At 47.2% G+C, this 27,723-nt stretch overlaps 1 pseudogene; it reads left to right on the top strand.

Annotated features, from left to right (window-relative positions):
* LOC142302286 (E3 ubiquitin/ISG15 ligase TRIM25-like) lies at positions 1-25,863 on the top strand (annotated as a pseudogene).
* The last annotated feature ends 1,860 nt before the right edge of the window (positions 25,864-27,723 follow it).

The raw sequence follows: 27,723 nt of genomic DNA, 5'->3' as shown, positions 1-27,723 counted from the left end.
TTCCGGTGTCAGCCATGGCGTCTGCTGATCTGAGAGACGAGCTGCTCTGCTCCATCTGTCTGAGCACTTATACAGATCCTGTAATGCTGAGATGTGGACACAACTTCTGCCGGGTCTGTATTGATCGTGTGCTGGATACACAGGACGGGTCTGGAGTTTATTCTTGTCCTGACTGCAGAGAGGACTTTAACAAGCGGCCGACACTGATGAGGGACTTTGCTCTTTGTAAGATTGTGAAGAATTTCCGGCATACAGCTCCTCGTCGGAAGACCACCGGGATCTGCTGCACTTACTGTCTGGATGCTCCTGCTCCTGCTGTTAGATCCTGTCTACACTGTGAGGCTTCTCTGTGTGATAAACATCTGAGGGCTCACAGCAAATCACCAGAACACGTCTTATCTGATCCCAGCACTTCTCTGGAGAAAAGGAAATGTTCTGTCCATAAGAAGATCCTGGAATATTACTGCACTAAGGATGCTACTTGTATCTGTGTGTCCTGCAGTTTGGCCGGAGAACATCGGGGACACCGGGTGGAGATGCTCGAAGTGGCCTCTGAGAAGAAGAAGAAGAAACTGAAAAATTTTCTTCAAAAACTGACCACAAAGAGAGAGGAGACTAAGGACAGAGTCCGGAGATTGGAGGAGCGCTGGAGAAAGACTCAAGAAAAAGCAACTGAAGAAGCCAAGAAAGTTACTTCCCTGTGTACAGAGATCAGGAGACGGGTGGCCGACCTGGAGAAGAAGGTCCTGAGTGAGATCTCCAGGCAGGAAAAGGAAGAGTCACTCTCACGGTCTGTTGTGATCCATCAGCTGGAAATAAAGAAGGACGAGCTGTCCAGGAAGATGAGGCACATTGAGGAGCTGTGTAACATGACTGATCCACTGACCGTCTTACAGGAACCGGACACCGGTGACTTGTGTGATCCTGAGGAGGAGGGAGGTGATGAGGACACAGGAGGACATGATAAACAGCTCCATGATGGAGATGACCTGGATGTGGCTGTGATCTCACACACATTACACACATTATGTGAGGTAATAACAGGTATAAGGAGCAGGATCTATGTGGAGGATCCTGCAGACATATTACTAGATGTAAACAGAGCTGCTAATAATCTCCATATATCAGATGACCTGAAAACTGCAATTAGGACACCGGAGAAGCAGAAACACCAAGAAACAGCAAGGAGACTGCACTATAATCAGGTGTTGATCAGGAGGGGAATAACCTCCAGACGTTACCATACCTCCAAACTTTTGAAGAACAGAAAGAGAGACAAATTTTGACCACACCATTAGCCACACCAATTTGGCAGTGAGCAAATGCCACGGACTATTCATTCATTCATTCATAGCTGTAGTAGCCAGAACTTTCTCATCTTTATGTAGCTTTACTATATGACATGTTGCAATTTTGTGTCTGTAACGGCACGTTCACACGTTGCATAAATACTGTGCAAGTGCCTGCACGAAACTACACAATAATAATCTTCTCTGGTTATTGCACTTTTCCTTAATTTTTTATGCCTTTTCCCCATTATTTAATGCATTTGTGGTGCAGATGTGAAGCTGTGTTTTAAAGTGGTTTTTTTTTATAGTGTTGAAGTAGTTCTTACTCCAAGTAAAAGTTTCTGGGATTCATGCTACTGCACCAGTAAAGCCATGTGCGCACGTTGCATTTTTCATGCGTTTTGGTTGCGTTTTAAACTGCACTGTGTCATTGATAAAATGCATGCGTATTGCTTCCCCAGCAAAGTCTATGATAAATTAATTTCCATCTGCACGTTGCTTTTTTTTGGCAGCGTTTTGTTTGACCAATATTTGTCAAAATCGTTGCCTAAAAATTAGCAGCATGTCACTTTTTCATTGCGTTTTGTGAACATTTTCCACCCATTGAATTGAATGAGGTGTGTCAAAATGCAACCAAAATGTTTAGTTGTGTGTTTGCACTGCCTTTCGGTTACGTTTTGGATACATTTTTGTCAACAAAAACGCAGGTCACCCACTTTTCTCCATTCTCTCTCTCTGTCTCTCTCCGCTTCATACTCATCGATCACTGGCACGGCGCGGCTGGCACGGCATCTCCTGCTTCTGAAAGTTCTGGCCGCTCATTACATATTCACTAAACCCGCTCATTAAGCTCATTTCATATTCACTCATTCTCTCGTCCACAAGCACCTATGATTGGTTGCAGTCAGACACGCCCCCTACGCTGAGTAACAGCTGACTGCAACCAATCACAGCTGCTGGTGGGCGGGTCTATTTCGTACAGTACAATAAATAAATAGTTTTAAAAAATGGCATGCGGTCCCCCCCAATTTTGAAACCCAGCCAAGATAAAGCATCACAGATGAGGGCTGGTATTCTGAGACTGGAGAGACCCATATTATTGGGAGCCCCCAGCCTAAAAATATCTGCCAACAGCCTCCCTGAATTGCCGCATCCATTACATGTAACAGTCCCGGGACTTTGACACCACACCAGGGCATTCTGGATGAGCTGAGAAATCGGGGTAATAAGGAGTTAATGGCAGCCCACAGCAGCCACTATTTTATTTATTAATAATTTTCTGTATTTTATTTATTATTATTCGCATCAAGCCCTAAAGTTGTTGATGGAGTTTTTGACATCTTGTATATCTATTTTCATCACTTTATTATCACATTATATATTTGTAAATTGTACCCATCATGGTGTCCTATGTTCCTCAGAATTCTGATTGTATTATTATTGTTGTTTTTGCACACAGACATGTTTATCTTGAAAAAGGCTATTAGTCTATACGTGGATTGAACAACGTTTCATTCATTTTGTTTTCCCTTTGAACATATAATAAAAAGCATCATTGGAAGAAAATATTTTTCTATTTTTCTTTATTACTGACTTTAAGTGCTGAAGTATACGCTTCAACACAGCATCCACTAAGTCCCAGGTTAGTGATGGTAGGCGTCTATGAGACACCCCCTTATCACTAATCTGTAAGTGAAAGTAAATAAACACGAACACCGAAAAATCCTTTATTTGAAACAAAAGCCAAAAGGCCACCCACTTTCACCACTTTATTAACCCCCAACACACCTCCAGGTCCAACATAATCCACACAAGGTCCCACTACGCTTCCAGCACTGCTACATCTGACACAGCGAGCGGCCATAGAACAAGATAGACCGCTGTGAGCTCCACGCAGCAACTGAAGTGAGTTGCGCTGTCAGCGGTGACGTCACTCACGATAGCCGCTGCCACAGCTGGAGTCTTCCACCTTTGACATCAAATCACCTGAGTGACTGAAGTGTGCAGCGCGATCAGCAGGACGTCACTAAGGTGATTTCCAGTCACAGCTGGTTTCCTTCACCTGTGACTGCAAATCATGTCGTGACACAGAGACAGATCCGCATGATGAGAATGAACTCAGGTGAACTTTTGATGTCACAGCTTCAGGCCTCGCACTACTGCATGTGTCGCGGCACTGACATCAGAGACTCACCCGAGCGGCTCTGTCTCTGACTGCTGTCAGCGGCCAGTCATGCTCTATGGTGCTGCTGTAACAGGACAGGGATGTAGCAGAGCTGAATCGCCGTAGGACCTCGTGTGGATTACTTTGGACCTCCAGGGGTGTTTAGGGGTTAATAAAGTGGTGAAAGAGGGTGCTTTTTGTATTTTATTCAAAATAAAGGATGTTTGGGGTGTTTGTGTTTATTTACTTTCACTTACAGTTTAGTGATGGGGCAGGGTCTCATAGACTGCCATCACTAATCTAGGGCTTAGTGGCTGCTGTGGGCTGCCATTAACTACTTATTACCCCGGTTGCCACCTCACCAGAGCAACGGGAAGAGCCGGGTCCAGAATTGGTGCATCTTATGGATGGGCCACTTCTGTGGAGGCTGTGGGCTGCTATTGTTAGGCTGGAAAGGGCCAAATAATGATGGGCCTTCTCACCCTAATAATAGTAGCCCCCAGTTCTCTGCTGCACCTTGGCAAAATAGAAAAATTAAAAAAATGGGAGGACCCCACATCATATTTTTTAAATAAATCAAATTTAAAAAAGCATGGGATCCCCTCTATATTCCATAACAAGCCAAGGTACAGCAGACAGCTGAGGGTTGAAGACTGCAGCTGCTGCTGGTCCTGCACTGGATATCAAAAATGTAGGGGACTCCATGTAATTTTTTTACCAAAAAAACAAACAAAACAAAAAACAGCTGTTCAAGCTACCTATCCCTTTATCAAGCTATTGTGTTATTTCGTTCTATCTATTCTATATATTCTTTATATCTATGCTTTCTATTTTTTCTAACTATCTATTCTAGCTATCAATTATCCTATCCTATTAAATTGTAATTCTCCTTAAAAAACGCACTGACAAAAATGCTTCGAAAACGCATTAAAAACGCATCGAAAACGTTTTGACCGGGTTTTTTTTGTCAAATACAGTGTTTACAGTTGTCAAGTCTACCAGTGGGTGCATTTTTTTTGTCAAATCAAGAATACAGAGTGTGGACATAGCCTGTGAATTAAAGAAATAGACAGGCATGTGATTTCCAAAGCTCTCCAAATAACTTTAAGGAGACTCATATCTTTCATACTGTTAAGAAATATAAGCGTACTGTCACGGGGTCCTTCTCCCATATCACACAATCAACAGAGTGAGAGACGGATGAACAATCCAAAGATCCTTTATTCCAATTAATCAGACGGTCCATAAAATAATACACCACACAGAGGGTAAAATAGTCCAGGAACACGAACTATTAGTAAATAATAGATAAAGTCCAGTAAGCGATAAATATCCAGGTCTCTCTGGGGAGCCTCAGCTTTTCCCACAGAGGATGAATCTTTCTGCTTCTCTCTGGAAGTTCTCAGACAGACTAAATAATTCCTCAGGTAAACAGAGAGTTTGGTTGGATTCCAGGCCCCCCTCCCCCAGACCTAGGGACAGAAACACTATTGGGGGTGAGTCACAGTATTTGGAGAGCTGGGGAAGAAACAATGGACAGTCAAGAAATGGGGGTTTAACAAAGAAAGCAAATAGTAACTGAGCTAAGTTAATTAACTTGCAGACAAAATAAGGAATGAATACACAGAATGAATGGAGCAAGGCTCCTAAAATATGAACATACACAAAATAATACACAACCCACAGTATCACTCCATCACACATACCATGCATAAGTGTAAGCGTTTTGTACATGATAGCAAATAGTAGAATTTATAACTGTATAATAAGTAAAGACACTCCCAGCATCCACCCAGCTAAGCCACACTCCATGAACAAGTCTTTGTTCCAAAAGTGAAATCATAAACCCTAAGGGTATGTGCCCACGATCAGGACTCACTGTGTCCTGGACGCAGCGGGTCCTGACCTGCGGGGCCGCGCATCTCCATCACAGGAGACCGCAGCTGCTTGTACCCACGATCAGGGTTCAGTGCACTGCGGTCTCCTTGCTGTGTTCTCCTTACGGAAGATGCATGCGATTCCGCAGCAAACAATTGACTTGGTGCGGCATTTAAAGCCGCACCGCAGGTCAGTGTTTGCTGCCGAAAAAAAAGCACAGTGGGCACGGGATTTCAACGCAGCATTTTGGACGCGGCTGAAACACGCTGTGTCCAAAATGTTGCGAACACTGATCGTGGGAACGCACCCCAAGAACGTTTTGGCAGGCTTGAAGACATTAAAGAGAACCTGTCACCACTTTTCTGGCCTATAAGCTGCGGCCACCACCACCGGGCTCTTATATACAGCATTCTAAGATGCTGTATATAAGAGCCCAGGCCGGGGGTATAACATAAACACTTTATAATACTTACCTAACGGTCGCGCTATGGGCCTTATGGGCATCTCCATTCTCCGGTGTGGGCGCCTTCCCTTTCGGTCATCTTCGTCCTCTTTCTGAAGCCTGGGTGCATGACGCGGCTACGTCATACACACTCTCCGGTCCTGCGCAGGCACACTACAATGCTTTGATCTGCCCTGGTCAGGACCTGAATGCCGGCGAGTGTGGATGACGTCGGACATGTCATGCACCGCGGCTAGAGAAGGAGAACAAAGATAGCCAAAAGAGGCGGCGCCGGCACCGCACAACGGAGACGCCCATAAGGCCCACAGCGTGACCGTTAGGTAAGTACTATAAAGTGTTTTTAGGTTATACCCCCGACCTGGGCTCTTATATACAGCGTGTTAGAATGCTGTATATAAGACCCCAGTGGTGGTGGCCGCAGCTTATAGGCCGAAAAAGTGGTGACAGGTTCCCTTTAACTACTTCTTTACCGTAACAATAGTACAGAAAAGCTTTGATTGTGCACTTAAAAAAGTAACTGCAGTTTTTTTACATGTTTTTTTTTAAGTTCCACATAGAAGCCTCTACACAAAAAAAACAACAACAAAAGCATAGAGTTTTTTGCAGGGCACAGCAGTCTAGATGAGTTTATTATTGGCTCCTGTACTCAGCATAGGCAGCAACCTAGATGACAAAGCTAATTTCGTTATGTTCAGCTTTGTAATTTTGGTTGCTGCCTACACAGACTGCAGCAGCCAATGATAAACTCATCTTGCCTGTTTCGCTCTGCATAGGCAGCTCTAGGCAGGCATTTCAAGAAGAAGAAAAATGTTGTGCCCCATAGACTTTGGCGCCCTCCCCCACCAACGCTATGTTACTCTGTCTTTCACTCCTCCTAAAATAGTTGTAACAATTAAGAGTAAAAAAAAAAACTATTATAATTGTTGTGCTATATCATGTATTAGTTTAATTTAAAGCTTCACCATATTGACTATGATAAAGCCTGGGTCTTGTAAAGGGGTGGATTAGGCCCATATGGTCCTGCTCTGAAGACACTGATCGCGTTGTATTATAGTAATGTGAACTGTGTCCATGTATCTATTATGTTTGTAATCTGTTCATGCATAGACTATAAGTGTGGCCATCTACGGTAATGGCCGGTTTTATGTAGTACTCGTAGGCATAAAGATTAGAATCTACCTAACAACAGGTGGACTATAAGCAGGAAACAGTTAAGCTCCGTAGGTAGCCCACAGGAGGAGGAGCCAGCTGCGGGGAACAGGCTGACTCCATCCTGGTTTAATTAGTGAGTAGAAAGCTGTACTAGTGGGTAGTACAACAAGCAGGAGCAGTGTGCAAACCAGATAGATACCCTAAGCTCTAGTAAGTGAGTGTTTGTGGCATTTGTCACCTGACCATTGGTTCACAGTGGGAACAGAGCCCCCGTGAAGGACATGTAGAGGGTCACCTCCGTTCTGCCGTCTCCAGTTCAGTTCCAGGCTCGAACTCTACCGAGATTCCCCATTCAGTGGACTGACTCCAGCGGTATGAGTCCTCAAGTGGAGAATTAGCATAAACCTGTGAGAACAGGTCAGCACAGAAATATACATTAGACGAGTCAGATGGCGGTCTATAGAAAACAGGTTCCAGTGGGCGGGACAAGTCCCTGGCAAGGGAAGACACATTGACTTTAATGTGTGGGTCGGTAGTGCCAAACTGTAAGGAGGTTGACTGATGAACAACAGCTGTACTATCAAGAATGATTGAGCAGCCAAAAGTAAAATTGTGCCTTAAAGGGAACCTGTCAGGTGCAATATGCACCCAGAACCACGAGCAGTTCTGGGTGCATATTGGTAATCCCTGCCTAACTGTCCCTGTATATGTGGCACCCCTGAGGCTTCAGTCGCCACAGAGTACTGCACCTGATTTAAGGTGTAGAGCTTAACCCGGATCCGGAGGAGGTCTATACTGGTTTCACCACTTACACACTCAAATACACAACCAGGTTGCCCTCCCCAATGGGGACCGGGATAGGGTAGAGTCTTAAGGTAACATTCAAACATGGGGGGCACCACCCTCTAGTGACAGGGACCCGGGGAAGGAGCTGCCACCAGGGGGAGTCAGGAGCCAATACAACAGTTAGGTAGGGGAGTTCTCCAGCAGGAGAGGAACGGAGCAGACGTGTCCCACAGGTGTTCCGGTGGGACACAGGAGTTGTTCTTGCAGTTGCCGAGGTGTGAGCTTAGTCGCTCCCTTCGAACCGGCGCCACGTAGGCTGCAGGACCCTAGGAAAAATCACACTTCAAGTTGGTTGTCCAGAATCTGCCGGGACGGGGAGCTTTCAAGATTCCCTGGCCATAAAGAGCCCGAAAGCACAGTGCCAGTTAGGATTCGGGGCCTTGCGGAGCCGTGGTACCTGCAGATAGGGACAAGAGTACTACTCGAGACAATCCAACAAAAAAAGAAGGAACACTAGGCACTATTTTTCCTTAATAGATGAACGATCACACTCTGAAATCCACTGATAGAGACAAATTATCAATTCGCTGCTATATTCCACCTGTTCGGGTATTCAGCGTGAGCCTGAAGTATGGGTGCACCTCAAAGCTGCAGAACTGTAAAAATTCCAAAAAAAGAAAGCAGGCACTCACTGGTTTGTAGACAAATCAAAAGACTGATTTATTCAGTCATTGGGGGAGGGTGCCGGGATAGGGGGCACAAAGACTACAGCCGTTTCGCACCGATTGCCAATTCTTCCACGGGTCTAAGGTCCTCAGACGTCATTTCCTCTTTCCTTATAAGGGGAGTGACTATTGGAATGACGTAGTGAATTTAAAAACAAGATATAATATATATCTACAAACACCAAGAAATGCAATGTTATAAACGAGTACAATACATTATTATTTTTCAAAATATTATAAATAGCTCATTGTGTTGAAAAAACATTATTACAAAAAAATACTGACATCTCATTTTTGTCATTGAGACCAATGGGTCCCATTGCTTCGAAACTGATTATCCATCGAGCCTCCTTCTTTAATAATATATTATGTAAATCACCTCCTGCCGGAGTCGGGACTATTCTTTCCAAACCTACATACCGCAACAGTTTTTTATTTGTCGTATGTGCGTCCTGCATATGTTTTATGAGTCTGGGAACTCCGATACCTGTCAACAATGAGTTTAAATGCTCTCTGAACCTGACATACAGGGGTTGGACAAAATAATGGAAACACCTGCAAACACCAACAAAAGTTAGTGTAATATGGTGTAGGTCCACCTTTTGCGCCGATTAGAGCCTCAGTGTTCCGAGGTATGGATTTATACAAGGTGTGAATTGCTTCCAAAGGAATTTTAGCCCATTCTGCAGTTAAAACACCCTCCAGTTCTTTGAGCGACGATGGTGGCTGAAATCGACGTCTAACTTGAATCTCTAAAATCGACCATAAATGCTCAATGATGTTAAGGTCTGGGGATTGTGGGGGCCAGATGAGATGCTCAACTTCATGAGAATGTGCCTTGTGCCATGCTTTAACGATTCTCCCTGTATAAATTGGTGCATTATCATCCTGAAAGATGGCGTTCACCTCCGGGAACAGTGCTTGAACCATGGGATGCACTTGGTCGCCCAAAATGCCTTAATAATCTCGGCTGTTAATTCTTCCATTAAGGGATATCATTGGCCCGGCGGATCTCCATGAAATAGCACCCCAGATCATCACAGAACCTCCGCCATGTTTTACGGTTGGGAGAAGGCAGTCTGGATGGAATGCTTCTTTCGGCTGTCTCCAAACGTACACTTGGCTGGAGGTCGAAAAAAGGGTAAACGATGATTCGTCTGAGAATATCACATGTTTCCACTGCTCAAGGGACCAATTCTGGAGGTTTCTACACCACTGTAAACGCTTGGACACATTTGTCATTGATAGCAGCGGTTTTCTAATTGCAGCTCTTCCGTGGAATCCAGATTTCTGCAGCTCCCAACGAGCAGTTTTCGTGGAAACTGGGTTCTGTAGGTGTTCATTGAGCTCAGCAGTGATTTTCGGAGCCATGGTCTTGTGATGCTTTCTCACAAGTCGCTTTAGAGCCCGTCGGTCTTTTTCAGTCAACTTCGACTTTCGGCCGGACCTGTGCTATGCTGTGGACGTTTTTCCTTCTCTTTCAAACGCAGTCATTACTTTGGAGATGGTACCTCTTGACACGCCAAGCATTCGGGCACTTTCTGTTACACTAGCGCCTGTCATACGAGCACCAACAATTTGGCCTCTTTGAAAATTCGAGAGGTCTGCCATTGTATCAGGTTCTCATCAATGTTCTTACAATTCTGCAAAACAAACAGTTAATTTACATACACATATCACAAATAATCAACTACAAAACATTAACATATGTCACAGTTCGCATGTTTATAACATCTTCGAAGATTATGATGCCAAAACGTTAGTTGTTTTTATTAATTTGTCCAACCCCTGTATAAGGGACAAATTGTTTTCCCTATATAGAAATAGCCGCACGGGTAGAAAAGCGCATAGACTACATAGTCTGTTTTACAACTGATAAATTGTGTTACTGTATGCCAAATTTTTACTATTTTCCTTGTTTTTCTTACCATATGTTGTTTACAAAAGATACAGGCGCCGAATCTGTAGTTACCTGTAATATTAATATTATGTAACCAGTTCTTTTTTGGAACAAATCTTTTATGCATCAGTATATCGCCTACATTTTTATTACGTCTGTATGAAATTGACGGTTTAGTAATTGCTATTGATTTTAAATTTCTGTCCTCTTCTATAATGTGCCAATATTTAGCCATTGTTTTTCGTATAATATTGTCCATAGGACTGTATTTAAAATTAAACCTAAATTTTGGCAATGACGTGTTCTGATATTTTTTTATTTTTTGTCTGTTCGAATGAATTTCTCTAGTCTCGGCTTCAGCTAAAGTGAGGATACTTTCTTTGTAAAAATCTATTTGCTAACTATCCTACTTGCTCTTGGAAAATTGAATTATCGTTGTTGATTCTCTTAAGCCTTATATATAAATTGGCTCAACGGCACTGTTCTTTTTACATGATTTGGATGTGAGCTATCGTAGGCTAATAAATTATTTACCGCAGTCGATTTTCTATAAAGTTTCCTTATCAATTTCTCCTCTGTGATGATTAGTTCTACATCCAGAAACTCTAACCTTTGTCCTCCACACACATGCGTAAAGAACATATTGTGCCAGTTCACATTGTTCAAGTATCTCACAAATGAATTAAATTGTTCTTTTTTCCCATCCCATATCAGAAACATATCATCTACGAAACGAAGATATTTCTTAAAATGTTTCAGATAGGGATTTGTTATATTAAATATTAAATCATTTTCTAACTGGGCCAAATATAAGTTAGCAAAAGTGCAGGCTACCGGCGTCCCCATAGCCACACCTCCATGTTGCAGGAACCAGGTGTCACCAAATTTAAAGGCATTATGAGACAAAACAAAAGACAGACCTTTGCATATAAAGTTGATCAGGATCTCATCTTGTTTCAAATTAGTTAGTTACTACTCGAGACGGACTGGGGTCCCCAAGAAGCTTTAAGCCTCGGGGATTCAACACACAGGACGCTAGGAGGAAGGGGCCCACCGAGCATCACACCGGACTGACCTCCACAGGAATTCGGGTTTGACGGAGCCCATCAAAGCGAGTGATCGGTACTACCCGGGCAAGCGGCACAAAGAGTGAGTAAAGACACCTGGAACCGCAGCATCTGACTCGGACGCTTATTACCGGCGCTGCCGCCCTGCGCCTCGGCGCCAAAGGCCATCACTACTCCCCTCATCATCCTTCCTAGGGCCCGCTCCACCTGTGGGGAGCAACACCATCTCTGCTGCTACTACCATCCAACCCGGAGGACAGCGACAGCCGCGGCGGCTAATCTCTGGCCGCGTATCACAAGTGGCGACACGACAATCATCCTTCTATAATCCCCATCATCTTCCCTTCTTATTGGTGTAGACCTCAGGGCATGAGGCCGGGCAGGCCACCGTGACATCTCTCATCATCACACCAGCCTGGTGAAGAGTAACTCAGGTACAAGACCCCGTGCCTGAATCCCCCCTGCCCCCTGGGTGCTACATATACACTAGCATAGATAAGGAGATCTTTAGAAAAAGTATTTCTAAAGATCTTTTACCATATGCTAATGTGCGAGGGCACTAGTCCCCCGGGTGTTAGTTCCCCGGCCACTCGCCCCTCATTAGCATGTTAGTACATCCCTGTGGGTGTGCTAACATGCTAATGAATACGCAGCGTCAGAGGATGAGCTCACTCACCTCTCCACCGCTATCGCTGGATTTCGGCTCAGTGTGCATGACCCCGGAATTTGGGTTATGCGCACTAGTTCAGTTTGAAGCCAGGACGGGTACACCCGGCTTCATAGTGCGCATGACCCAAACTCCTGGGGTCATGCGCTCTGAGCCTAAATTTAGCCTCGGGCGGCGATGGCAGCGGAGAGGTGAGTGAGATCACCGTGTTATGTTGCATGTTGATTAGCATGTTAGCACGCCAACAGGGTTGTACTGATAAGCTAATGGGGGCGACTAGCCGGGGAACTGCCCTCGCTCATTAGCATACGGTAAAAGATCTTTAGAAACACTTTTTCTAGAGATCTCTTTATCTATGCTGGTATATAAAGGGACAGTTAGGCAGGGATCAGCAATATGCACCCAGAACTGCTTGTGGTTCTGGGTGCATATTGCGCCTGACAGGTTCCCTTTAGGCTATGTGCGCACTTTGCGTTTTTACCTGCGTTTCCGCAGTGTTTTGAACTGCAGCGTTTTAATGCCAAAATGCATGCGTTTTGATTCTCCAGCAAAGGCAATGAGAAATTGGGATTTCTTGTGCGCACTATGCTGTTTAAAACGCAGCGTTTTTGTAGCAGAATTTGTGACAAAAACTCAGCGTTTAAAGAAGCAACATGTCAATTGTTTTTGCCATTTTGGCAGCGTTTTGCTAATATTAGAGTCAATGAGAAGTTGCAAAACTCATTCTACATCAAAATCCTAGCGTTTTACATGCTTTTTTGATGCAGAAAACATGCGTTTTCGACAATTTAATTGCATGCGTTTTTGACATTATATTAAAGGCATGATATGTCCCTTTACACACACACATTGTCCGACAATTAAAATTATGAAAAACATTAATTTAACGTTATTTTATTCATAAATATTAACAAACATTTATCATTTTAATAAAATCAGCTATTTTGTTTATGATTTTAATCTTGATATTTGTTATAATTTTTTTCCCATTTTTTCATAGTGTTTGAATGTTAAAACTATTTAGCAGTGTATTTGTCATCAAAACGCATCTGACTTTAAGCAATGAAAAAGCATGTTAATCGCGGTAGAAATGCGGCCAAAACGCGGTAAAAACGCAAGCGTATTTATAGTGTTTTGTGGTCAAAAGCAACTTTGGCAAATACCATTTCTGCCAGAGGATGTGTTTAGAGTTTCAACTACCTCGAAGCAAAGTGCGCACATAGCCTTAAGGCTATGTGCCCACGGGAGCTTGTATCTGCGGATTTTGCCACGGAAAACCTGCGGATTTATCTGGATTTTCCAGATAAATCCACAGGTTTTAGCATGTATAGACACTCCCCATGTTACCCTATGGGACATGGGGAGTGTCTGTGTCCACGAAGCGGATAGTGCGGCTGCGGAATCTCCTGAAGATGTCCCGCAGCCGCACCTAACTGCATGTCAATTATTCCTGCGGAAATCCCGGCCCTCCACTATGGAGATAGAGGCCGGGATGTCCGCAGGTAATTCGCATGCAAGTCCGCAGGTTTACCGCTGCTATATCGCTGGCATCCCGCAGCTAAAAATAGCTGCGGACGCCGGCGGGCAGCTGCGGGAAACATGCGAAAGTACCCGCGGATACATCCGCAGGTACGAGCGCCCGTGGGCACATAGCCTAAAGCTAAAAGTGCAATAAAGAACTTGATCATGTGTTCACACAGTGCCAATGTGTTCATGGTATTGTGCAAAGTGTTAAGTAAAAGAGTGCTCAGAAAGAAATCAGTATTTGTGTCTGTGACTCCCAGTAGATGAATCCTGGCCTGCATGAGGGCCTAATCACATACACATCAAGTCCACATACTCAGCCAGGATCACTGCGACCAACCCCTTCTTCCATTCTCTGTGGAGGAGGCCAAGGAAGGAATGAGCCCCTTGCTGGCGACAACTGCCCTAGGTCATCCTCACAGTCTCACCAGAATGATATTTGGGCCTCAACATCTTTAGTAGAAGTTTATGCTAGAATTAAAGTTATCTCTCAATTTTATTCGTTTTTTTTGTCTCCTGAATCCAGTGAGACATCAAAATAAGGACCGGAAGAGTCAATTGTATTTTTAAACTAGAGATTACAGCAGCCATTGAAAGGACCTTATAGAATGTGATCACTTCTGTGAAACCTGCCTCCCTATCTGTACCCCACTAACCACCAGGGTGCACCTCACTACTAACAGTTTGAGAAGTACTGGCTTACGCAACACTCCAAAGACTTGGGTAATAGTAACACTTGCCACATTGCACCTCAGGTCTTGTTTCATAAAATGTTGGATATAGTCCTCGTTTACACAGAATTTTCTGAGGATTTTCTTAGAGTAAAACCAATCCAAACTCCTCCCCAAAAAAAAGCTTCAGAGACACATTGATTACGCCTTCTATTCATAAACTCAAAACCAAGCTCTCAAATTAAAGCACTGCAAAAAATTACTTCTGGAAAAAATAAAAACTCAAAAACAATTCAAAGGGAAAAAAGAGCTTCAGGCAATAACAGAATAAAAGGGTGTTTTCTAAAGTGGTTTCCCACAGAAAAAAATGCTCTTTCTGAACATACTCTTAGGATATATGTACATGGAGTCTTTCATACGTTGGTAGACACATTTAGGCTGCTTTCATACCTCCGGTTTCTGCAATGCGGCACAATCCGGCACTTTGCAGGAAAATCGCAAAGTGCCGGTTGCGTTTTTCCTGCACAGACTTTAATTAGTGCCGCATGGCCTTGCGTTCCATCCGTTTTTTGCCGCATGCGGCAGATTTAGCCGATGCGGCGGCCGGATGGAACGTTGCCTGGCACGTTTTTTCGTGCGGCAAAAAAATCCACATTGCGCCGCATCCGGCCGACGCGGCGCATTTTTCAATGCATGCCTATGGCGGCCGGATGCGGCAAAAAACGGTTTTTGCCACTGCGCATGCTCAGTAGCATGCCGCAAGCGGCAAAAACCGGACGGGCCGCATGGGAAAAACTTATGCAAAGGATGCGGTGTTTTCACCGCATCCGTTGCATAGCTTGCACAGCCGGATTGAGACGCACAGCTCAAGCCGGATGTGTGAAAGCAGCCTAAGCTGTCCTATGCAAAACTGCTTCTGGAAACACCGGCAGTCTTTTTCCTTTTGGTGGCAGTCTCGTCATCTTTTTTCAGTATAATTACTGAGCTACTTCCTAGCTGGTTGCTATTTTACTACATTGTGGAAGGCCAGGAAAATGGTTAAAAAAAAAATGTAAAACTCACTTTGCTACTCACCTGTACCAGCACAATCCTTTCTGCCTTCTCCTCCACCACGGGCCAACTTTAAATATAAAATCATTTGATTTTACAGGGAAACTATTATTTCACCTGTAGAACCACACGGCCATTAGGGCCCCGTCACACACAGAGATAAATCTTTGGCAGATCTGATGTTGCAGTGAAATCATGGACATATTGTTCCATTAGAAAGCCATGGAACCCATAGGGTGGAGGGGCGACATGACTAGAGGGAAGGGAAGGAGTGATGGGGTTAATGGAAACAGGAATGGTTTGTTTATAAGGCAGAATAGAGGGATTGGTGGGTAGGAGGAGTTCCCTGGAGGAAGAGGTGGGACAGTTGAGGGGTGTAAGTAAAGGACCTTGACTTACCCCCCCTCTCTCTTGACTTCCGGATATGGAACGATCTGACTGGAGAGGTTCCTATAAGTATAAGGTGTCAGGACGTCACCTTCTATTTCTCCATGGAGGAGTGGGAGTATTTAGAAGGACACAAAGATCTGTACAAGGACGTCATGATGGAGGTTCCCCAGCCCCTCACATCACCAGACTTCCGGATATGGAACGATCCGGACGTGCGACAGGATGGCTGCTATCCGGGACCAGCGGATTCATCATGGCAGTGCACGGGCCCCTGGCAGCGCGGTCCCACGTCTTGGCTGCTGGGGGTTAACCCGTTGGCACTTTCCCCTCGCTCCCCTGTCAGCTGCGGGCGGCGTCCCCCCCCCTCCCTCATCTCTCAGGTACTGGCCGTGTGCGGGGGGAGCGAGGAGGAGATGCGAGAGCCCCTTCGGGGACCCTCCGCGGTAGTGACGTGGGGCAGGGCAGTACTTAGCTGCTGCTCCGGCCGCGGGAGGAATCTCCGTCCGGGCCGCGGCAACCGGGAAGGGGGCGTGGCTAGTCTGCGGCCTACTTCCGGTCCGAGCCGCGGCCTGGATTGCTGGATGCGGCGGCTCCCGGACGGGGAGAGCGCCCGGCTGTGACAGAGGCCAGCTTTACCCCTCGCGGACGGCGGGGGGGGGGCCGCGGAGCTGCAGCCAGTGGTGGGTCCGGCACCAGGGCAGGCGGGCCTGGTGCGACGGGCGCCCAGGAGGCGGCGGTGCGTGGGGTGACAGCAGGGGCCCTGCAGTTTCTGCTTGGTCACCCAGATCAGGGTGCAGCTCCCGGCCGCGGCGGTCTCCCCCAGGAGGGGGAGGGCCCAGCGGACAGAGGCTTTCACGGGCCCAGGAGGGCTGGATGCGGCGGCTCCTGGCCAGGAGAGCGCCCGGCGAGGACGGAGGCCAGCGTTATCCCCCCCCACCGCGGGTGGAGGGGGGGGCCGGGGGGCTGCAGCCAGCAGGGGGTCCGGCACCAGGGCAGGCGAGCCTGGTGCGACGGATGCCCGGGAGGCGTCGGTATGTGGGGGTGACGGCGGGGACCCTGCGGTCCCTGCCTGGTCACCCAGAGCAGGCGTGCAGCTCCCGGCAGCGGCGGTCTCCCCCAGGGGGGGGAGGGCCCGGCGGACGGATGCCTTCTGGGCCCAGGAGGGCAGAAGGCTGGCGGCTCTGGATGGGAGTCTGCTGGCAGCGGGTCGGGCCACAGGTACCCCCCCGTCCTTGCAGGCAGCGGGGGGGGGGGAGGGCCAGAAGATGAGGCCCGCGGTGGCAGCCCGTGGGACGGGACGGTTTCCGGGGTTGTCGCCGCGGGACAGAAGATGGAGCTTGGAGGATGGTGCCCACGCGGCGTACCAGGAGGACGGCCGTGGTGGTGGCAGCGCTTCGGCGGCGTCTGCGTTACATGAGCCAGAGGCGGTTGGCTCCAGCGAGGAGGAGGAGGAAGCAGCGACGGAAGAATCAGATGTCCGGATGGCGTGACTTTTATTCCAGGATACGCCGGGTCGCGGTCGGGTGAGACGGCCGTGGATTCGGCAGGGTTGGGGCGCAGTTGGTGGGGGGGCGGCTGCGGACACGGCAGCGCCGAGTGGGTTTTTGTGTTTTGATCAGGCATGGGGTATTTTACTGCAGTGGTATATACGGTTGTGGAGAGTGCGCATGCACCGCCGGGGGCATGGACGGGATCGGTGGTTAGTGGGCGCAGGTGCGGCAAGCAGAGTGAGGGCGCATGAGGCGGCAGGGGAGCATTTTCGGGCAGAGGCGGCAAGGGCTGTGACAGAGTGAGTGGTGAGGAAAGAAGAGGGGGTGAGGTGGTGCGTCTGGATGACAGTGGCCAAGTGTGAGAGGTATGGGTACTTCGAAGGCCCGTTGGGGGGGGCTCACCTGCTGGAGGATGTGAGGGATAAGATTTGAATGGGGGAAAGTGTAGAAATAATTTCGCTGCTCCCCCTGGAACAGTGGCACCTGGATTAGGTTAAGCCAAGTGATTCCGGGAAGGATAAGTAGAGGGGGGGGGGGAGCGCCGGTGGAGGCTCACCCCTCGTACATTTGCAACGTGGCTGCGGGGATTTGCGTTTTTGGCAAGGGTATCAGGGGAAGGAATTGGGTAATTGGTTCGGCATGGTTTGGTTATATGGATCCATTTGGGGTGGCGTGTTAGGTCATATGGCGGTTTAGTCTGGCTTCAGTACGCCGAGTAATTTCAGCAAGGGAAGGTGTTGCGTGCCGGTATGCGGTAGGATCATACGGGCACATCCTTAGGGCTGCAGTGGATGGCGGCTCCTAGTCAGCCCCTTTTGGGGGGCAGTTGGCGGTTCGGGGCTTGGAACCCCGGCGACACGGACAATGAGGGTTGTTTGGGGGGCATAGAATGATGGGTGGTGCAGATTTGGCGCGGACGGTTGTCTTAAGCATAAGTGTTGGGTGGTGGTAAAGATCATAGTAATTCTGTGTCTTTCTATTTGTATTGGTGGATCTTCGCCTCCTTATTGGAAGTTTGCGCTGGGCTAGGGGACGCCTGGTGGTTGTCGGTGGAAATAGGGGTCAGGAAGTGGCTTTGGGCAGGATGGGTGGGCCATTCGGGGCCCTCCTTGTCATGATTGGGTTTCTCTGTTGGGGGGGCAGTGCCGGAAAGGAGCCATATATATATATATATATATATATATATATATATATTATATTTCGGCTTGTTCAAAACGTATCTTATCTGGAGGAGTCATCGGTGTATGCCTGCTTGGCTCCAGAATTGTCGGCGGTTTATTATGTGTCGTTTGACAGAGGGTGGGATTTGGTAAAGGCGGTGAGCCGTGGAGCATTGATGGCAAAGGCGGTTTTGGAGGCGGCATTAGGTTGTTACTGGTCTACCCTGCTAGCTAGCAGTTCGGGTGCTGCGGGGGGGAGGGGAGTTATTATTATGTTGATCGGTGGGGGCTAATGGGTTTTGTCCCATTTTATGTTCCTTTGGAGGCGGTTATTCCTTGGTGGAGTGTTTGGTGCGTGGTGTGTCCAAGCTTACACCTCTCATTCATTATAGGTTGATTCTCTTTCCATCGGGTTGGCGGGTTGATGATTCGTTTGGGTTGATTGTTTCATTGCAGATGGTGGTGGATACTCTTTTTTTTTTTTTTTTGGGCCGGTTGGCGCAGGCGAAGACTGAGGGTCCAACGCCAGTGATACGGTTTGTGGGGGATAAAGTTTGATGTTATGGTCAGAGAGGTAGGCTTCGTGGGTAATGGGGTGGTCCTATGGGCTGTGATAGAGGCAGTTAGGCCAGCTAAGACGGTGTGGTTTCAGGCGGTGCAGTCTTTGCTGGGGCGGTCGAACCACGGGTGCAGAGTTACGCCGCTGGGGCGAGTGTCTGCTGGACGGCTGGCGATGGCTGCGCCAAGGGTGCAGCCATCGGATCATTTGTGTGGGTCACGAGGGAGATCAATGATGATCTGATGGTGTAGGAGGTTTTTTGTTTTTCTTACGGCGATTTAGTGGCCGCGGATTCTGGCTGGGTAAGGTGGTACCTGATGGAACGTGGCTGCGGTACTCGGTTGCAGCGGGTCCAGTTGTTTTCGGGTTGGGCATCGTGGGTAGCACTTCCAATCGGTGGTAGGGGTCGAGTTGTGGAGGTTGGCAGTTTTTTCCGAGAGGAAGGTGTGCTGTCATTCTGACTATCAGTTGGTGGAGAATTAGATTAATAGTTGGTTTGCTAATCCTGGGGCCAAGGGTGGCGTACTTGTGGCAGTTGGTTTCTCAATTGTATGCGTGGCGCAACCAGTACTGGGGGTTCGCCAAGGGTATAGCAGCTGCTTTGTTTCCTTCCAGTTCTGCAGGTTTCGAGAGTTGAGGCCGGGTAGCAGACGAGGTGGGCACGGTGTGTCCGGAGGGCTTGTGGAGTCTGGTGTGGCTGTGTTGGGGAGCGGCTCGGAGCTCAGTGACTGAGGTTATTTGGTGCTGATATCCAGAAGTGTGGGTGGCGCAGATAACGTGGTTTGGGGCCATGTGTGAGGAAAGCCTGGTGGAGTATTTGGTGGCGGCGTCGGCAGTGGTGAGTAACGGTTTTCAGGTTGCTAGGCCGGCGTCGGCAGTGGAGCAGAGGGTGGCGGCTGTGGCTGTCTTGTTGAGGATTAGATGTGGAGAGATGTTTTCGCAGGATCTTAGTGCGCGGCAGGCCTTGAAGGGGTTTTGTCGTACGGGTGTGAGGGAGCGGGACACAAGGGTCCGTCTCCGTTGTTTTGTGGCAGCGTTTGGTGAGTGTTTTGTGGTTGCTATGTTCATCTGAGCACGAGCGGGTTTTGTTTCCTCTTGTCCACAACGGTTCGTGTTAGCCTTTTGGGGGGCTTTGAGATTGTGGGGTTGGTCAGCCCATCTACGGTTAAGAGCGGAGGTTGAATGTTGGAGGATGTGTCCGCGGTGGTGCAGTGGGTTGAGCGCCGGCTTCGTCGCTCACTGAATCAGGTTAGGCGGATGGTGAAGGTTGGTGTTGTTGTATGCAGTCCCGGGTGCGGAATTATGTTATGAGGACGCCCAGGGTTATTGTTGTGTCACGTTAGTTAAGGTACCATTTTGTGGCAGTGCTGCAGACTTGATTGCAAGTGGCGGGGGTGGGCGCCCGGAATACTACGGGTCGTATTCCTTCTGGATTGGGCTGCCACGGAGGCCCCTCGGTGGTCTCAGAAAAGGGGTTGTGAAAAGTATTGGGAGGTGGGAGTCCTCTCGTTTGTCGGCGTTACGTTTGGCCTCAGTTGTTATCGGGTTAAGGCCAATGGGGGCGTTTGAGTAATTTTGGGAGTGGAATGGGTTGGTGTAACAGGTTGGTGTTATCTGTGGGTTTATAACCTCTGGGTTTTGTGGTGAGGGTGTGCCTCATTTGGATATTTGGGCATTCGTTGGTTCTCGGGGCCTCGGGGGTCTGAGGCTCGCCCGAATTTTGCCAGTTGGGTCTGGACGGGTCGATGGTACTGGTCCAGTAAGTGGGAGGCAGCGATTTGGTACCTCGAGAAGTTATTTATGAATGTTTAAAAAAAAAAAAAAAAAAAAATTGTTGTTGGTTTGTTGCATTGTGGAAGACATACCCGGGCTTAAGCGTGGGGTAGTTTTGATAGTGTGACCAGGTTGGAATGGCGTGGGGCTCGTGCAGTAGGTAGTATCAATCGAGCCTTATTGGGGGCGGCGCCAAAGTTGGTGACGCTGAACTGGTGGTTTTGGAGATGCGATGGGGGTGTATCTTAACGTTATTGGTGCTGTTTTGTGGACGCTGTGATTGCGTGGAGGTGTGGTACAAGCTTTTGGTGTGTGGCGGGTCCAGGCCACGTAAGGAGTCACGTGCCCTGTCCTGTGGCGGGGGGTAGGTCTGGTCCAGAGGCGGTTGAAGGCAATGGTAACTGGACAGAGAGACACCATCTTGGTATGGTGGCTCCAGGTTCCGGGATGTTGCAGGCACGGGGTTCTGCAAAGTTGGGGGGTTAATCCGTAGGTGATTAATACCTCATCTCTGGGTCGGTGTGTTGCGGCCAGGGATACTGGAGTGAGAAGTGGTTCCTGGACTGGGCCTACCCAGGGTTGTATATTTACTGTATTGGTTACTGTGTTACCTATTGTTATTTGTTGGGGTCGCCCGTTGGACGGCGCCCCCTTGTGTTAGTATGTAAATAATAGGTAATAAAGGCTGCTGTGGCCAATTTTAAACCAAGTCACATGCAGTTCGTGTATTATTTACAGATGGTATTGGTGGGTAACACACATACAGCACGACTGGAGAATCCTTCCTCAACGGTCATGTACACAGTCACAAACCTGGCACTGACTGTCCACAATTTCACTGCAACCACAGATCTGCCAAAGATTTATCTCTGTGTGTGACAGCGCCTTTAGACTTGGCACTATCATTTTTCTTCTCAATTAGTCCTTATCACGAAAGTTGTGTTTACATTTGGACAACTCTATCAGCTGAGCACTCAGATCATCTTGTGACCTTTGCAGTCGCTGCACTCCCGCACTTCAAACGATCCTACTCTTTGGTGCGCTGTGGGTTGTTTTTTTATCAGTTACATGTTTATATATGAAAAAAAAATTGTTTAAAGGCCCCGTCACACTAAGCAACATCGCTAGCAACATCGCTGGTAACGAACAACTTTTGTGACGTTGCTAGCGATGTTGCTGTGTGTGACATCCAGCAACAACCTGGCCCCTGCTGTGAGGTCGTTGGTTGTTGCTGAATGTCCTGGGCCATTTTTTAGTTGTTGCTGTCCTGCTGTGAAGCACAGATCGCTGTGTGTGACAGCGAGACAGCAACAACTAATGTGCAGTGAGCAGGGAGCCGGCTTCTGCTGAGGCTGGTAACTAATGTAAACATCGGGTAACCAAGAAGCCCTGTCCTTGGTTACCCGATATTTACCTTTGATACCAGCCTCCTCCGCTCTCACTGCCTGTGCTGCCGGCTCCAGCTCTGTGCACATGTAGCTGCAGCACACATCAGGCAATTAACCCGATGTGTGCTGTAACTAGGAGAGCAGGGAGCCAGCGCTAAGCAGTGTGCGCTGCTCCCTGCTCTGTGCACATGTAGCTGCAGCACACATCGGGTTAATTAACCTGATGTGTGCTGTAACTAGGAGACTGGGGGCTGGTCACTGGTTGCTGGTGAGCTTACCAGCAACTCGTGTAGCCACGCTCCAGCGATCCCTGCTAGGTCAGGTTGCTGGTGGGATCGCTGGAGCGTTGCAGTGTGACATCTCACCAGCAACCTCCTAGCAACTTACCAGCGATCCCTATCGTTGTTGGGATCGCTGGTAAGTTGCTTAGTGTGACTGGACCTTAAAAGAACAGAGAGTCCTCAGTGGTTGATACCTTTTAATGGCTAACTGAAAAGATGGTAATAATTGCAAGCTTTCGAGACTACTCAGGTCTCTTCATCAGGCATGGTATAACACAAAATCTGAAGAGTCACGTATTTATACACAACAGGACTTAGAATAGTGCAGTAAAAAAAAAAAAAAAAAAAAAAAAGAAAAAAAAAAAAAAGAACAAGTTATATGAAACAGAACTATCTCTATGGCAGGGGGACAAGCTGTTCTAGCCATAAATACTGCTGCAGTTCAGTGTGAAAGTTTTATTGTCCTTTGATAAGGGTCTGGTCCAGGGCTGTGACACGCTCGGATGGTCAGAGGAGCACATCTTTTAACTGATGTAAAAAGACATGAATCCATGAGACACATTCATTCCTTCTCTGAATGTGTCAAAGGTCATCATAAGTTTGTACTCCCATAGTCTCCTGTCTCTCTGGGACTTGAAGTTTCCTTTCAATACCAGCAATTTCATGTCCATGATGCTGTGGTCTGGGTTACAAAAATGTTTGGCCACAGGTAGATCCATCCTTGCAAGCTTGCAATTATTACCATCTTTTCAGTTAGCCATTAAAAGGTATCAACCACTGAGGACTCTCTGTTCTTTTAAACAATTTTTTTATCTCTACTGGCTAACACGGTACAAAGATATATTTTACTTGTATGTTTATATATGTGCATATGCAGATTGTCGGCCAATGTGAAAGGACCTTAAAGGGAATCTGTTAATAATTCAACAAGGCATTTGATATGAGACATACAAGTATGACATTTTTCAACAATCTATAACCTGTTTGCCCATATTAACAGTTTAAAAAGGTCAAAGTGATGACAGATTCATTTTAAGAATGTGAACTTACCCAAAAGATGTTTCACACTTCAATAGTAAAATATCATAACATCATAATTTCCGGGTTTAAACCTGTTCCAGCTTCATATCTACTCAAATTACTAACTACCTCTGTTAAATAAACAGTATAAACCACCCTTTCTAGGTGTGCAAGCACTGTACTTTCAATTTTCTCTTCCTCTTATCAGCCATGGCGTCTACTGATGTGAGCAACGAGCTAGACTGCTCCATCTGTCTGAGCACTTATACAGATCCTGTAATGCTGAGATGTGGACACAACTTCTGCCGGGTCTGTATTGATCGTGTGCTGGATACACAGGACGGGTCTGGACTCTGGAGTTTATTCCTGCCCTGACTGCAGAGAAGAGTTTCAGGAGCGGCCGGCACTGATGAGAAATTTAGCTCTACGTAAAATAATGGAGAATTTCTGGCATACTAAGCCTCATTAGAAGGTTATCTTCTGCACTTACTGTGTGGACTCTCCTGTACCTGCTGTTAGATCCTGTCTACACTGTGAGGCTTCTCTGTGTGAGAAACACCTGAGGGCTCACAGCAAATCACCAGAACACGTCTTATCTGATCCCAGCACTTCTCTGGAGAAAAGGAAATGTTCTGTCCATAAGAAGATCCTGGAATATTACTGCACTGAGGACGCGGCTTGTATCTGTGTGTCCTGCAGTTTGGCAGGGGAACACCAAGGACACCGGGTGGAGATGCTGGATGAGGCCTCAGAGAATAAGAAGGAGAAGCTGAGAAATATTGTCCAGAAACTGACCACAAAGAGAGATGAGACTAAGGAAAAAGTTAGCAGTCTTGAGGAGCGCTGGAGAAAAGCTCAAGAAAAGGCAGCCAGGGAAGCCGAGAGAGTCACTGCCCTGTGTACAGACATCAGGAGACGGGTGGACGACCTGGAGAAGAAGGTCCTGAGTGAGATCTCCAGGCAGGAAAAGGAAGAGTCACTGTCACTGTCTGCTCTGATCCATCAGCTGGAAATAAAGAAGGACGAGCTGTCCAGGAAGATGAGGCACATTGAGGAGCTGTGTAACATGACTGATCCACTGACCGTCTTACAGGAACCAGACACCGGTGACTTGTGTGATCCTGAGGAGGAGGAAGGTGATGAGGACACAGGGGGAGATGATAAACAGCTCCATGATGGAGGTGACCTGGATGTGGCTGTGATCTCACACACATTACACACATTATGTGAGGTAATAACAGGTATAAGGAGCGGGATCTATGTGGCGGGGTCTGCAAAAATATTAATGGATGTAAACACAGCTGCTAATAATGTCCATATGGCGGAGAACCTAAAAACTGCAACTTGGACTCGAGAGAATGAGAATCGTCCAGAAACAGCAGAGAGATTCATGTATAATCAGGTGATGAGCAGGAGGGGATTTACCTCAGGACAACATTACTGGGATGTGGAGGGCAGTAGATCAGGGGAGTGGATGGTGGGGATGTGTTATCCCAGTATAGACAGGAGGGGATATCAGTCATACATTGGATATAATCACAAGTCCTGGAGTTTGGGGAGATATAATAATCAGTATTCAGTGATACATGAAAGTGAAGAGATCGAGTTACCTGACAAGATCTCCAGTGATAGAGTCAGGATCTGTCTGGATTATGAGGCCGGGCAGTTGTCCTTTTATGAGCTGTGTGATCCCATCAGACACTTACACACCTTCACTGCCACCTTTACTGAGCCCCTTTATGCCGCAATATATGTATATGAAAGTTGCGCGACTATATTTGAAGACTGGTTATGTAATTGGCCTAAGAATTGTAAATCATATTTTTGAAAATCTGCCATGTAATCTGTATTTTCTTAGTTGTTATATGTTGAATGAGATGTAGATGGGAACTTGACATGAGAAGTCCAGGCAGCGTGAATCAGACACAGGCTACATTATTACTGCCATTTTTTGTTTTCTTTGAAACACTGCTACATTTCAAAGAAGATGCACTTTGAAAAGCCGGTTGCAAACTAGGAGTCTTGGATGACCTGTGCAAGTCAGGGCTCTGAGATTACTCCCTGTTATAAGAATTTTAATCTCATATTAATTGTCAATAGTCTGTATTCATTAGAAGTTGTGTTATAGGAAATGTAGTCTCGTATTAATAGCGGGATATTCTAAATAATTTTAATTCTCTGTATTCCTTATTCTGTATCTACTGATGTAAGAAGAGGGGGAGAGTAAGCAATTCCCTCAGACTTTGTTTATCTATGCTTCTCCTGTGAGGTCAATATGGCAGAAGACGAAAGATTTATTCAAAGCCAAGCAATGTACTTTCTAAAATAGATTATTGTTACAAGTTCCTTATCTGGTGGGCTGGAAATTGAGAGATTTATATTTCAAGGCTAATTTGATATGTGATTTTTTTTTGCAGCTGTTTACTTTGAAGTTATTGCTATAAAAAAATAGCTGTAATCCTAGAAGGGCAGACACTCTCATCTATTGATCCTGGTAGGTGCTTTTGAGTTGTCTTCCCATATATGAGAATAAAGTCTTCAACGATAGCAGATGTCTTTGGCTACCTTGATTGATAAATAAGAAATTCTCCTGTCACTCCAAACCCTATCCTTATAGACTAACAGGTCTCTCCGTATGTATGTGTATATGGAGAGCTCTGCCAGTCTAGAGTCTAGAGATGCAGGGTGGAGAGAAGCAACCACGGGCCTGCCTCAGACTACTTCTGACAATGTGACTAACATCCTAGCATATGCAGGAAAGTGGAGGTTCCTTCCTTTTAACCCACAGGTTGCTTCAATGTGAAGTTCTTTTCATATAGAATTTTTTTGTTTTTGCTCCCCTGGTTTCACATTGATTGTACCTTATCTTCTACATGTTACTGATCAAACTCCGTTCCTTGCACTGACCCATAATTCTTTACTTTCTAAATAATCTGTTGTTTTGAAATGAGCAATAAATTTGTGGCGCCCCTGAGGCTTCAGTCGCCACAGGGTACTGCACCTGACTTAAGGTGCAGTGCTCAACCCGGATCCAGAGGAGATCGGTGCCGGTTTCACTCACACAACTCATACATATGAGCAGGTAGCCCACCTTTACCTTTAGTGTTTAGGACACCACCACACCTGGGATCCCCAATACACTGGTGGCGGGAACCTGGGATGGGAGGAGCAATCACCTGGGGAAGTTAGGAGCCAACACAACAGTTAGGGAGTTCTCCAGCAGGAGAGGAAGAGAGCAGTCGGGTTACACCAGTGGCTCTGGTAGGACACAGGAGTTAATACGGTCGCCAAGAGGAGAGCTTTATTGCTCCCTCGAGACCGGTGCCAGACAGGGTGCAGAATCCTAGGGTGGATTATGCTTCAAATTGTTCGCCAAAATCTGCAGGCTTGGGGGATTGCACGTCCATCCGGCCCCCACAGTTCCCGAAGCACAGTGCCAGATAGGATCCGGGGTCGTGTCCCAAGGAAGGCCCCACAGCGGACCCATGGCACCTGCATACGGGCAGGGAGTAACCACTTTTTAGGAAACAGGGGTACCCAAGAGCTTCAGGCCACGGGGATCCAACACCAGATGCAAGAAGGAAGGGCCCACCGTCCACTGCACCGGCTCTGACCTCTAAAGGATCTGAGTTTGACGGGGCCCATCACAGTGGGTGAGCGGTACTACCCGGGTGAGCAGCATAACTGTAAAACATCTTGAATCCACAGAGACTGCATCCGCCTGTCATTCCTGGCGCCGCCGCCCCGCGCCTCGGCGCCCGCCATCACTACACCCCTCATCATCCTTCCCGGGGCAAGCTCCAGCTGTGGGGAGCTGAAACACCTCAGCTGTTACTACCATCCACCCCGGAGGACAGCGACAGCAGCGGCGGCTAATTCCCTGGTCGCATACCGCAGGTGGCATCACAAAATCAATCTCCACCATCATCCTTATTGTCCCTCTCCCTCCGTGTACACCTCGGGGTCACGAAACTGGGCAGGGCCATCCGTGACATCCCCTGATCCTCACAAGCCCGGTGACGAGTATTTCCCCCGATCCCTTGGGGTGCTACAAATCTCTATTAATAAATTGATTATAAATTTCTCTGCTCTGTCTTTACAAACTGTATATGATGGGACAAACAGCACAAGTACAGGAAACAGATTATGACAGAAGAGCAGAAGTCAGGAGGGAGGGAGGCAAGTCAGGAGAAGTCAGAACAAACAAGAGGCGGGCCAGGTAAAAACAGGAGAGACATAATGGAGCTACCAAACAAACAAAGTCCTGAGGAGAATAGAGAAAGACCTTACTTTAGACTAGACACAACAGGAAACACAAAACAGTGA

This window comes from Anomaloglossus baeobatrachus, chromosome 4, assembly GCF_048569485.1.
Source record: "Anomaloglossus baeobatrachus isolate aAnoBae1 chromosome 4, aAnoBae1.hap1, whole genome shotgun sequence".
Lineage (NCBI taxonomy): Eukaryota > Metazoa > Chordata > Amphibia > Anura > Aromobatidae > Anomaloglossus > Anomaloglossus baeobatrachus.
This window is presented reverse-complemented; position numbering and strand designations above follow the sequence as displayed.